Here is a 14,991-nt window from a genome sequence, read left to right as displayed (position 1 = left end):
CCAGGGTGTCTAAGCGATCACTACATTCTTTTTTTTTTACATTTTATTATTATTATCATCATCATCATCATCATCATCATCATTTTATGATACAATTCCATAGGCTCCTGGCATTTCCCTTATCCCTTCCCCAATTCTCTCTCCCACCCCACCTAGTTCCTCTATATCATTATTAAAGTATAGTTCTTCATACACAGTCATATGTCCATCACTGCGGGCATGGACAATGGCAGAGAGTCCAGCATCCTATTGTCAAGATAGAGTAAACAGTTTCATTGTAAGTCCATCTTTGTCTGGAAGCAGAAATGCATACTACATTGTGTCCTCACATCTGGATGTTAGTCTCCATTTCACAGCTACTGTACATTCCCTTAAATGAAAAGTCATAATACAAAATCAACAAAAGAAAGAAAAATAGAAATTTGCAATGCCATGAATTTAAATGACATGTTACTAGATATGACAGTCTCCATTACACAGCTACTATACATCCCCTTAAATGAAGAGCCCCAAAACAAAATCAACATCAGGAGAAAAAAGAAATTAACAACACCATGAAGTTAACTAACATGCTATTAAATGACTAACATGTAGCTGAAGAAATGAAAATTAAGAACCTTCTTGAAGAAAATGATGCTACTGTATGATATACGAGTCATTGAATGATTTAATCAGAAGAAAGTGTTTTTGAAGAGATGAAACTAACAGAAAGCATCAAAACACATGCAATATAGTTTCCGCTGATTTTTGTTGGTAAAGTGTGTCTCTTCCAGACAATAAATAGATGGGTTTTGTTTTTTAATCCAGTCTACTAATCTATGATGTTTGATTGAGCTTAAGCTGTTTACATTCAGGGTTAATATGTATGGGTGGTACTTTGGTCCTGTCATTTTAGGAATGGGTTGTTCATTGGTTTAGTCTTCTGTTGTCATTTTACTGGGATGTTCTTCCCATTTGTCTTTAGTTTTGGTAGGTGCTATTCCTCTTCTCTGTGAAGAGAACATCTTAAAGTAGCATTTGTAGGGCAGGTTTGGAAGAGGCAAATTCTTTTAGCTTTTCTTTACTGTGGAAGAATTTTATTTCATTTTCAAAGACAAAAGAAAGCTTTGCTGGATATGTTATCCTGGGCTGAAAATTTTTTGCTTTTAGAATCTGGAATATGTCACTCCATTCTCTTCTGGCCTGTAGAGTTTCCTGTGAGAGATCTCCTGTGAGTTTAATTGGCATTCCTTTATATGTCAATTGACTTTTTTTCATGTGCACATTTAAGGATCTTTTCCTTATGTTCAATTGAAGAGAGTTTGATGATCATTTGTCTTGGTGAAGATCGCTTTTGATCAAGCCTGTTGGGAGTTCTGTGCCCCTCCTGGAACTTGTTTCCCAATTCTTCCTCTAGATTAGGGAAATTTTCCTTTATTATTTCATTAAATACATTTGCAAACTCAGCTTCTCTTTCTGCACCTTCTGGAACTCCCATAACTCTTAGATTTGGCCTCTTCATAGTGTCTTTCAATTCTTGAATACTTTTTTTGGCCTGATCCAGCAATGACTCCAGCTTTTTGTTTGCTTCTCCCTGATGACAGAAAATATCTTCCAATTCTGAGATTCTTTCTTCTGCTTGCTTCATTCTATTTTGGAGACTCTCCATTGTACTTTTAATTTGCTCTATTGTTTTCTTAATTTCTGACATATCAGCCTTGATTTGCTTTATTGCTTCTTTAAATTCTTTGAACTCTTGTATGTGTTTCTCATTGTTGATCAGAAGCTTTAAAATCAGTTTTCTGAATTCTGTGTGCCCCATTTTCTCGATGTCTTCCTCAGTTAACTCTGAGGTTGGCATAGGGTTTTGCTCCTTTACGGGGGAGTTTTCAGTAATATTCATTGTGCTTTTGTCTCTTCTTTTGCTCTTGGTCATTGTACTTCTGGTTAGCAGAGTCTTCTCCTTGGGGCAGGTTTCTAAGCTGTGTCACCCACAGGTCTACAATGTGATTTTACTTATTGCAGTTGGTACACCACTCTTTGCTTGCAGCCACTTGTGCCACAACTTCCAGCGAGTTCCAGGTCTGGGTTCTTATGTTAGATTTCCACCATGGTCTCCACAGCCCCAGTTCTTGGCTCACCACTCTTCACCTCCTGTGATACCATGCTGAGGCTGCACCGTTTTCTCTGTAACCTTTCTCCCACTTTTGGTTGGAGCAGGTCCCAGGATTAGAGAGACACCAGGTGTCCTATATAATTAGGTTGTTGGTGGTGCTGATCTTGCCAGAACCTGTTGGACGTTAGGTCTAGGTGCCACACGGACCTATTTTGACCCATATGATGCCACAGTCGGTATTATTTTCCTGTGGGACCTGTGCTATCTACGGACATCAGTGAGTTCTCGCGAGCTCAGCACATGAGCAGTTCACTGTTGTCCCCTGCAGTCCTAAAGCTATTGCCACAGTGTACAGAATGGCGCCTGACGTACCACTACTAGAGTTCTTGATCTGCTGGCCATCAGATCTGAGGGCTACCCAGACCTGTAGAATGCCACGTTGCTGCAGTTCACTGAGTCAGAAATGAGTTCACTCCCAGCTCGGCGTATGCTCAGCTCTTTCCCTTGCCTTTGCCTCCTTACGCAAAATGGTGCCCAATTCAGGCTGACCGGGCTGTGAAATCCACCCTGTTCTTGCACTCTCCATCTGGGATCTGCTGCTCTATCTCTGTTCCTGGTCAAATCAAATGGACCAGCAGGTGTGGGGAGCCATGCAGTTGAGTCGGATAGCATGAGTGAGTGATGAGCACCGCTCCTCGGTTAGCAAGGCTATGAGGAGTTTCTGGTAGCGAGGCAAGGCCCGGCAGAATGTCTCTGGTCACCTCCTTGCTGCCTCACCCCATTGTATGAATTCTATGAATTTCATAGAATTTCATAGAATTCTCCTGAGGGTGTTGTTGTTTTTCTGCCAATGTGAAGTGATTCCTGTAACTGGTATGACACCTCAAATTGATCAATCATGTTATGATAAAAGCATCTTTAGCGACATAAGGCTATGACACACAGCTAAAAGTATACAATAGTACAATTGAGCCCACAATGTCTCCAAACATCCTGTTATGTGCCCACTTTTGTCCTGGAATTTGCCCTAGTATAAGTAATGTTTTCCTTAAGAAATGGCTTGATAATATCTTGCAACTGATGGCAATCATGGAGGTACAAAGAGTTTGTTTACCATGCACCTCGAACTGTTACAACACATGATATGACGCATTCTGGTTTCTCACCACAGAAAGCAAAAGTATATGGGGCATCTTCTAAAGGGAAACAAATGTGAACCACCTCAAAATGGCTTAAAATCTCTATCTTATATTGGCAGTTATGTTTAGGGAAAGAAAACAGTTTATAAAGATAAAAGGAAGTTTCTTGTAAAAGCCCTCTGTTTGTAGATTGGCTGAGTTGCCTTGATCCCTTTCACTGCCCTTTAACAAAAGAACAAAAAACAATTGAATCAGCACTAGGTGAAGGTGACAGTAATTAGTGCATGATTTGATTATAAGATTTAGCAAAGAACCTATGTTATATGATTTTATAAAATCCTTTCATTTATGATCTTTTAATTCTGTACTCAATATTTTAAGCAATATTAGTTAGTTTGTGTTTAGTAAAAATTGATTTTGAGTATAAGTAAACTACTTCTCACTACGTAACTGCATGCGCTGCCAACCGTGGAGTTCCTGGCTTCAGCCAGGTGACTGCAGGTTTCAATGAGTAATGGTTTGCCGAAAATGTTTTCTTTAAAGTAAATAATATTTTTTAGGATTGTTTTTTGCATTTTCTTAACCATGATGTAAAAATGAAACAATTGGATATTGTGCAAAAGCTTGTGATGATTTGTGTGTAAATAAAGAAGGCAACTTTTCTGAGTTGTCCATTATGAGCCTCATGTCAAAGTGGTCCACGTCTTATCTCTTCTTATTGTCTCGCCGATCCACGCATCCTTTGCAAGCTCTCAGTCAGCCAGAGCTGGTCTCCGGCAAGCAGGACGGACAGGTCTTTGCCTGGGTTCACCTCCCAAGCTCCCAGTGAAAGTCCCTTCCCACCTGGTTGCTGGTGGAGTTCCAGCTTCTGTGGAGTTCAGATCACCCGTTAGCTGAATGCTGCTGGAGTATCAGTCACTGCAACACCACACCATTGTGTCCACTGCTTTCCTGTGTCTGTCAGTCTCCAGGTACCCCTCTGCTGTTGTTCTGTCCTTTCCTGTTTCCTGGAATATGTCCTCTCTGCTTCATCCTGATTAGTTTTTCCGTCTGTTTAAATGCGCCCTTACCCTATTCTGCCATCTTGATTCTCTCAATCACTACATTCTTCTTCCCATATTTAAACTGTGCTTATGGAATTTCTACCATGTGGCAGGTGAAGTACCTGGTGCTGCGATTGCAGCAATGAATAAAAGAAAGACTCTGCTCTTGTAGAATTTGTGTGCTAGTTGGGGAAGTTAGACAAGCAAGCAGCACTCCCTGGTAATATTAAGGACCATGAAGGCAAATTAAGCCAGTGAGGGATCAGCTTGGGGTGGAGAGTGCTATTTCAGCTGAGTAGTGAGGCCCTGTGTGCTCTCTCCAACAGAAATCTGAATGAAGTGAAGGAATCTTACCAAGCTATCATGACAGGACAGGCCAACCAGAGGAGCTAGCAACAAAAATCTTGAGGTGGGCATTGTGGTGCAGTAGGTTAAGCATTCAATATCATAGCAGATTGGAATTCAAGCTGTTCCACTTCCAATACGGCTCCCTACTAATGATCCTGGAAAAGCAATGGAAGATGGACCAAGTGCCTGGGCACCTGCATCCACACTGGAGACCTGGATGGAGTTCCTGGCCTCTGGCTTTGGCATGGCTCAGCCCCACACAGTCATTTGGAGAGTAAACCAATGGATGGGAGATCAGTCTCTCTCTCTCTCTCTCTCTGTGTGTGTGTATGTGTGTGTGTTTCTTCTGTCCCCTTCAAATAAATAAATCATTTTACAAAAAGAACAAAATCTGGCTATTTGAGATAGCATAGATGAAAGTGAAGGACATCATGGTATGTGAAATAAGTCAGGCACAGACAAAGAAATGCTACACGTTCTTACATGTGGAAGTTCAAAATTTATCTCATAAAAGTAGAGTAGAACAGTGTTTACCAGCACCTGGAAAGAGTGTGTTGTGGGAGGGGCAGAGGCTGGCTAATGTGTACAAGGGTACAGCTGGATTGGAGGAATAACTTTTAATATTCTATAGCATAACAGGGTAGTAATGGCAATAATTCACAGTATATTCTAAAATAGCTAATAAAGATTATATTGCTTTGGGGCTGGCCAGTGTGTTGTCTCAACAGGCTAATGCTCCACCTGCCAGCATTGGCATCTCATATGAGCTCCAGTTCGTGTCCTGGCTGCTCCACTTCCCATCCAGCTCCCTGTTTATGGCCTGGGAAAGCAGTAGAGGACGACTCAAACCTTTGGGCCCCTGTACCCACATGGGTGATCCAGAAAAAATTTCAGGCTCCTGACTTCAGACCAGCCTAGCTCTGGCTGTTGTGGTCATTTGGGGAATGAACCAGCAGATGGAAAACCTTTCTAATTTCTCCTTCTCTGTGAAATCTGCCTTTCAAATTAAAAACAAAAAGATTACTTTTTTAGGATAAGTTATTTGCCCGGTGTGGTAGACTAGTGGCTAAAGTCCTCACCTTGCACGCACCTAGGATCCCATATGGGCACCTATTCTAGTCCCGACAGCCTAGGAAAGCAGTCGAGGACGACACAAAGCCATGGGACCCTGCACCCACATGGGAGACCTGGAAGAAGCTCCTGGCTTCGGATCAGCTTAGCTCTGGCCATTACAACCACTTGGGGACTAAATCAGTAGACAGAAGATCTTCCTCTCTGTCTCTCCTCCTCTCTGTATATCTGACTTTCCAACGAAAATAAATAAATCTGTAAAAAAAAAAATACATTATTTGAAAAGCAAGGTGGCAAGAGTAAAAGTGAGGCCGAAAAAAATGTCTATCTACCCGTTTACTCCCCAAATGGTCACAATGGCCAGGGTTGATAAAGGCCAAAGCCATTAACCCAGAAATTTATCCTGGTCAGCCATGTGGTTGGTAAGGCCTCTAGCGTTAACAAAGAGCAAGATCAGAAAACAAGTGAAACTCATATCAGTGCTCCAATATGGGGTGCCACCTTCAAGGAAGCAACTTAACTTACTGCACCACAATGCTGGCTGCTGGAATTGATTCTGAGAGTTCCCAACATGAAAAAATGATCAATGTTTAAGGTGAGGTACATATAAATTATCCTGATAAATTACTACACATTATATACATATATGAAAATATCATACTGTATCCCATACAGTTATTAAATATTTTATTTTATATTTTAAATGCCAAACTCGGTAAATAAAATTAGTCATTGTCACATGTAACAGATTAACAAAATTCCTTTGTGTCATCTAGTGTTCAGTTCACAGCCAAGTTCCCCTTATTATTTGCAAAATGTCTACAGTACTAATTTCAGCCTAGAAACATTTGCAAAATGTCTTCCCTCCTACACTTGTTCAATACCACTGACTTCTTAAAGATAGTAGAATACTGCCCAGTTAATTTTTTTAAATCACACATCAGGGGTATGTCTATTTGCCTCCATGCGGTCTCTTTTAACTTATTCCTCTATTCCTCCTCTTTCCCACAAACTGGAAGTTAACCCAGTTCAACTTCAGAGGCAAAAGTACTTTATAGGCATGTATAGGTGGGTTTCTCACAGGTAGTCCTAAGATGATTTAAAGGGCAAATGGTGGCAGCCTGAGTTGTTCATGGTAATAATCAGCATCAACCTTTTACCTCATGAGTTTAGCAGCCAGGTCATTGTCTGACATTGTTATTTCACCAGAGGTTGCACAATGTTTTCCTATTGCTATCATTCCCGCTATACTTACTAGCTTATATTATATAGTATAGCTAGAAAAAAATCTCACTTTCAAACCCATCCCTTCTAACTTATTCCTTCCCTCTCCTTACAAGGAAATATTTTTTCTAAATTGGGACTTTTTAATATTTCTTGAGTTCTTTTTGCAATGAGATTGTATTGTGTGTATGAGAGGTCACCAGCGAGTACGTGGAAAATATGTATTATGAAAAAAACTATGCACGAATTTCAAAAAACGTTTTGCACCAAAATACAATTTTCTTTAATTCCATCGCTCTATAAACATTCTGAATTACCCTAATATATGTGGGTATGTTAATACAGTTCAAAAGATTTATTTATTTTATTTTTTATGTGAAAGAAAGAGAGAATCTTCCATTGGCTGGTTTACTCCTCAAATGGGAGGCAAGACTGGTCCAGGACAAAGCCAGTAGGCTGGAACTCCATTTGGGTCTCCCACATGGCTACAGAGCCCAGCATTCAGGACATTCTCTGCTGCTTTCCCAGATATGCCAGCAAGGAGCTGAATGGAAAGCAGAGCAGCCAGGTATTAAATTGGCAATTGTATGTGATGCCAATGTCACAGGCGGTAGCTTAACCTACTGTATCACCATGCCAGCTCCGTGTGTGTGTGTGTGTGTGTGTGTGTGTGTGTGTGTGCACGTGCACGCATGCATTTGTATCTCCTCTCCTCTTCTTGCATAGAAGGCAGCATTATTGTATATGCTGTCCTTTATCTTGCTCTTTTTTTTTTTTCACTTAAATACATCCTGGAAATCACCCAACATCAGTATCCTATCTGTCAGTGTCCACATCTTCCCTATCATTATCATTGGAGGAGTTTCATTTAAAAAAAAAATGGCAAACTCTAACATGGATTTAGAAATCTTCCTTCAACTGCTTTGTAGAAACTAGAATTGAAAAGAGCAAGAAGCAAAGTGAAGGACCACTAAGAGGTCTATAGAGACACAGTAATGAAACAGTTTGGATCAGGCACGTGGGGGCAAACAGATAAGGGTGGAGGGCTCTTGGCCTCCAAGAACTTCACTGAGCATAGCTGCCACAGGAAAAGGAGATCTGTATATATATTTTTAAAGCTCTCTGTGACATGTGTTGATCTTACATTGTAACTCACACAAACCATTCTAGCTCTAACATGCACTTTTGGTTACAACAGGACATCAAGACCACTGGCTTCTTGTCTTGACTGTGTTGACCATGTGATCTTGAACAAAGAAGAGGTGAATTTATTCCAGGTAGAGCCAACAGCATAGGTGAAATTTCAGAGGCTGTAGAAACTGGCCTTTATTTCATAGGTTATTGTGTCTAAAAGTAATGAGTGCAAGAAGCATTCTCAAAAGTTGAAGTGGGTAATGAAGGAAAGGTCTTGCTTCTACCCAACAGTTGGTAATGATCCAAGAGCATACTACTTCAAAGGCTTACCGAGACTAACAGCACCATCAAGTCTCTGACCCCACTGGCTGCTGTGTTGTCTACTTGCTTCTCACTGCGCTTCGCCCACTTGCTGATCCTTGAACAAGTTAAGCATGTTTCTTCCCAGGACTTTTCCACCTGCTTTTTTTTTTTTTTTTTTTTTTTTGGTTTTTTTTTGCAACGGCTCTCCCATATTTATTTGACCTCACAGCATGTAACACCACATTGTATTAGGTTATATTGTTCGTTATTGATTGCCCTTCCTAGGACATAAGCATCACAAGGGTAGATTTTTGTCTAGCTCACCTCTTCACAGCACACATGTTTATTGAATAAATATGCTATAAAATATGCCTCAACTAGAAACCATCATGCTCAGTGATATAAGCCAATATGTAAAGGCTAAATACCATATGCTCTCTCTGATACAAAGCAACCTTCATGAAAGATCAATAAATATACAGGTAAACATGTACATATATACATTTATCTAGAGGATCTGTATAATGAGGCAAGTATACAATGAAGTGGAAATACACTGCAGTATGCAGCTCTACTTTTGAATAAAAGATTGACTCCCAAGGAAACTGTTAAATACATCTTGACACTAGAATGCCGGACTTATATCATTCTCTATACCTATAATATCAAGATACACTTAAATAGCAGAATGATGGACTTCTGACTGTTGCTGAGGGACTAAATTATTGTTACAATATAGGGGGAAGTTAGGGCTGGGAGGAGAGGTGGAAGGAGAAATCCCTGAGCCTAGGGAATTGTATCATGAAAAAGTAAGAATTAAGAGGAAAAATATATTTCACTTGAGTCTTTCTGTTAGGACTTCTCTTCCAGAAATTTTAGCTAGAGAAAACATGGGGCAGCAGTGGTGGCAAGAGGGAAGATGAGTGAACTTGACACTGAGACTAAGATTATGGGGGGGAGGAGGAGGCAGGAGCCTGAAGAGGAGCCAAAAAGCTCAGCCCAGACTAATATAGGGACCAAGAAGCACTCACGTGAACTTTTGGATGAGATTTTTAAGCTTTCTGAAAGCAACTAAATCTGTTGTTTTCACAACCGTTTCTTCCCCCACAAGTTTTGAATACTTTCTTTAAAAGGTGTTTACACTTTTGAAGGAAAATATAGAAAAAACATTCATAACCTCGGAGTTGGGAAGGATTTGTTGGTCACACACAAAGTATATAAGCTTCAAAGGACAGGAGTATATCGCTTCCCAGTCTTTTGGCTAAGATCAAGTGTAAAATCAACAAAATATACAGTTATTTTCCAAAAGAAATGTATTTTTAAAAATCTTGAAAAGCCTCACAGAAAATGCATATTGGGCCTGGCGTAGTAGCGAAGTGGCTAAAGTCCTCACCTTGCACATGCCGGGGTTCCATATGGGCACTGGTTCTAATCCCGGTGGCCCCACTTCCCATCCAGCTCCCTGCTTGTGGTCTAAGAAAGCAGTAAAGGACGGCCCAAAGCCTTGGGACCCCGCACCTGCAGAGGAACCCAGAAGAGGCTCTCCTCCTCTCTGTATATCTGACTTTCCAATAAAAAAAAAAAAGAAACAGTAATAATAATTGCTTTTAAAAAGAAAATGCATATTATTAAAATATAAAGTATGAGAAACCTATGTATTGTGAAACAGTTTGAGCCTGCCACTTGTGACATTATTGGAGTGCCAGTTGAGTCCTGACTGTTCTGCTTCCCATACAGCTTCGTGCTAATGCACCTGGGAAGGCAGCAAAGGTTGGCCAAGTGCTGGGTCCCTCTACCCATGTGGAAGAGCAAGAAGGAATTCTAAGCTTCTGGCTTCAGCCTGGCCTAGCTAGACCTGATCATTGCAGCCATTTGCGGAGTGAACCAGTGAATAGAAGACCTCTCTTTCTTTGTTACTCTTTCAATTAAATCTTTAAAAAATAACTGTCAAAAGTTTATCCTTTCACTCCACTTACTGCAAACATAACTTTTTGAACTTCTCTTGTAGTTTCATCACACACGTGCGCATATCTCCCTAAACAACAACACTCTGTCTATAGCTGCTTGGTTTGAATGCTTTGTACCAAACACACATTTACACACACCTATGCACATGCATACACACACATATACATACAGTCATGCAGCATTTACTGAAGGGCATACATTTCAGAAATGTGACATGAGGCACATTCATCATTACATAATACATCAGAGTGGACTTAATCATACCCAGATGGAGTACATTGCTGTATCAATTCAGGTATTGGCAGTTTTTCCATATCTCATATAGATTCTTCTTAAATTTTTGTTAGTGTTGCTGCCTTCAGTGAAGCAGATACTGTGAGAGCTACCTTTTTGCTTTGTTCTTGTTCTATAAGGATTGATGAGGAACAATGCTCCACCTTTGTAGTCCTTATCAGTTGTATCTTCAATTTCGGGCTGATCATTTGACACAGCCTCTTACGGCAAAATAGTCATGAATTTGATATGCTTAGCAGCCATGATAAACAAAACACAAGATAATATAAAATGCAAGAAAAAATGGTGCAAACAGGAGACATAATAAACATGAGCTGAATAAAGCTGCTGCCAGAGGCAAGTGCCATGTTCTGGAAAACAAAGCCACGACCTGCAGCATCAGCATCCTATACAGGTGCTGGTTTGAATCCTGGCTGTTTGAATATTTTAAGCCTCATAGTTTCTCCCCAGTGTTTATTTATTTTTTTTTTTTTTTTTACAAAGTCAGATATACAGACAGGGGGAGAAATAGAGAGGAAGATCTTCCGCCTGATGAATCACTCCCCAAGTGAGCGCAATGGCCAGTGCTGTGCCGATCCGAAGCCAGGAACCAGGAATCTCCTCCAGGTCTCCCACGTGGGTGCAGTGTCCCAATGCATTGGGCCGTCCTCGACTGCTTTCCCAGGCCACAAGCAGGGAGCTGGATGGGAAGTGGAGCTGCCGGGATTAGAACTGGTGCCCATATGGGATCCCAGCACATTCAAGGTGAGGACTTTAGCCACTACGCCACGCCACCGGGCCCTCCCCAGTGTTTATTAAGGGTAATATTCACACTGTTGAAATATTTGCCAGCCAAGTACACATTATCTTAACTGGCTATCTGACAACCAAATAACATGATACCAGGTTTTTCTCCAATAGGAGGTATATTGGAGCCCTCCACATTTCACATTTCCGTTAAAGAACAGGGTCGTAACTAGTGTTGGGCAGCATACAGTCTCAAGGCCATATGTCATAGGCCCACGCAGAATTCTAATATTAGTCGGGTCTTAAACATATACATCTCGTAGCTAATGAATAACAAAGGTAACACTTAATAAGGAGAAATGGTTTAGATATTTGATAAGAACTACAAGAAGAATGCAAAATGCATCATCTGGTCAATCCTATTGATATCTACTGATGAGCAAAATAACTGACATGGCAAATATTTAGGGGTTTTTTTGACACAGGTTTCCATTTTTTTTTTTTGCACTGAAGCAAACTTCTATTTAATTCTATCTTCCATGAGTTTCTGAAAGTTCCTTTGAATAGATAAAAAGTAAGTGAATGCAAGACAAACACACGGTGTAGTGATTACTTGTAATGATGCACCATGTGGAAGAATGAGGTCAGAGAAACATACAAGGACCATGGAAACTATGAGAGTACCTATTTATGCTGAGCAGTACACATGCATGTTTACATTATTATTCTTTCAACTCCTTTGTATGTACATATACTCCATAATAACACAAAGAAAGCCTGGGAGCTTGCATTGTAGCACAGAGGTCTAAGCTGGCACTTGTAATACAACATCCATGTGGCAGTGTCTGTTCAAGTCCTAGCTGCTCTGCTTCTGATCCAGCTTCATCCCCAGTAGACCCAGGTGCAGTTCTTACCTCCAGATTTCAGCCTGGCTCAGTCCTGGTTGCTGTAGGTATTTGAGGAATGAATCAATAAATGAAATACACCTGTCTCTCTGTCATTCTGCCTTTCAAATGAACAAATAATAGGTAAATAAATAAATATTTTTTAAAGCAGGAAAGAGAAAAAAATTAGCAGATTTATCAGACCAGAGAGGGTATACCTAAGAAGCCGTTGAACTTGACGGGACAATAAGATGCTGGACTCTATGTTTGGTATACGCTTGCAATGGGGAAATCTCAACTGAACTTGAGCTGTGGTTATGCAACAAGGTGGAGGAATCCACCATGGTGGGAGGGTTTGGGGAGGGGTGGGGAGAACCCAAGTATCTATGTAACTGTGTCACATAATACAATGTAATTACTGAAGTTAAATAATAAATAATTAAAAAATAATAATAATAAAATTAAAAAAAAATAAATAAATAAAAGGAATGATACACTCGTCTCAGAAACAAGAAGCTTGGAACGAGCAGGGAGTCCATGCCTATTCTTGTCGGCACAACCGTTGTTCCAGGTCAGGTCTCTCCAATACTGATGGACTACCACCAGGACTTTCTCCTGGCTGCCCACACTTGCTATGTGCCATTGTAGTGACCCCTCCCCACTGGATTGGATCTCTCTGCACTTGTGTTCTGTTTTTTTATATTTATTTACATATTTATTTGTAAAGCAGGGTTACAGAGACGGGGGTAGGAGGAGAAAGAGAGAGAGAGAGAGAGAGAGATCTTCCATCTGCTGGTTCACTCCCCAGATGACTGCAATAAGCCATGGCTAGGCCAAGCTGAAGCTAGGAACTCAGAACTTCTTCTGAATCTCCCACATGCATACAGGGACTTTAACTCTTGGGCTATGCCCTGCTGATTTCCCAGGTGCATCAGCAGGGAGTTAGATTGGAAGTGGAACAGCCAAACTCAAACCAGCACCCATATGGGGTGTCAGTGACAGCTTAACTTGCTATGCCATAGAGGCAGCACCTTGCATTCTGTTTAGACAACACAGTTACTGTTATTTTTAAATATTGAATTGGTTCGAAACAACAACACACATATCTATGTAGATATAGAAAATAAATGGGTACAATATTAATAATCATCAAATTTACAATGAGAGATGAGGTACAGGCATTAATAATATCATTCTTACCACTTCTTCCTGTGTTTGAAGTTGTTTATCATAAAAAGTTGGAAAATCCAATGCTATGGGCATGTTAAACCTCCCCCTTTGACATTGGTATTCCTTGTAGGTGCTGTTTTGAATCCTGGCTGCTCCACTTCTAATCCAGCTCCCGTGAATGGCCTAGAAAAGCAATGGAATATGGCCCAATTGCTTATGTCCCTGCACCCATGTTGGGGACTCAGAAGAAGCTCCTGACTTTGGACCAACCCAGTGCTGAATGTTGCAGTTGTTTGGGGGAATCAACAGGAAATGGAAGATTCTCTCTCTCCTCTCTGTAACTCTGCGTTTGAAATAAAAACAAATCATTATCTTTCTAAAAGGTTGGAAAACTCAAACTTGAAGGCCTTTAGAAGCAGCATGCCTCCTCCGGGTCGCCTCCCTCACCATCTCGCCCTATTAACAGCTCTTACCTGGTGCCCTCACTGCCAAGACCTCTGGGCTCCAGAAACGTTAGTATTTGCAACCTCTGACTCAGCTTTCAAGCCTCCACTCCCACACTGCACTGCCTCCCACATACAAACGGGTCATGCCAGATGCTGTTCTCCTTCACGTAGGCTGAACAAACCACATACGCAGTTGAGTTTTTAGAACAGGTTAAAGACAATAAAAGCTGACGTAATTCCTTACTACCCTATGGCGAAGGATAATCGTCTCCACCCACCCCCAGCAAGGCAGTGCCAGGAACATTGTGAGTTTACCATATCTTAGGACATAAAGGTGGGGCAGATGAAAAGCCAATCCACACCAGGCGGATAAAATGAAATCTTCTTCCAGAAGATAAGATGAAATGTTTCATGATTCTTTGTAACTCATGGCCTCTCTGACACCAAAGGATGGGAAATACAGATCTGTATGTTTCTGGAAGATCTGCATTTCCCATCCTTTGGTGTCAGAGATTTCACAGAATCACAGAGAGAGGCAGAAAAGAGAGATCTTCCATTTCCCCAAATGGCCAAAACAGCAAAGGTTGGGCTAGGCAGAATCCTGGAGCATGGAGTTCCTTCAGAGTCTCCCACATGGCTGTAGGGGCCGAAGCATTTGGCCCATCTTCCACTGCTTTCCCGGGCTTATTATCAGGGAACTGGATTGGAACTGGAGCAGTTGAAATCAAACCAGTGCCCATATGGGATGCCAGTATCACAGGTGATGGTTTAATGCACTGTACTGTGATGCTAGACCCAACATCTTTTATTTTAAAAAACTGCTTATTCATTTAAAGAAAGAATCACACACAGAGTAGGAGAGACAAAATGAGAGATTTTACATCTACTGATTTATTTCCCAAATGGTGGCAACAACCAGGACTGGGTCAGGCTGAGCCAGGAGTGACAACTCCATTCTGGTCTCCCACATGCATGGCAGGGGCTGAAGTACTTGGGGTATTATTTGCTACCTTCTCAGATGAATTAACAGAGCTGAATCGGAAACAAAGTAGCTGGGACTCTAAGCAGTCCTCCAATATGGGACACCAGGTCATAAGCTGCAGCTTAACTTGCTGTGTCACAATGCTGATCCAAAACTTAGCTTTT

This window comes from Ochotona princeps, chromosome X, assembly GCF_030435755.1.
Source record: "Ochotona princeps isolate mOchPri1 chromosome X, mOchPri1.hap1, whole genome shotgun sequence".
Lineage (NCBI taxonomy): Eukaryota > Metazoa > Chordata > Mammalia > Lagomorpha > Ochotonidae > Ochotona > Ochotona princeps.
This window is presented reverse-complemented; position numbering follows the sequence as displayed.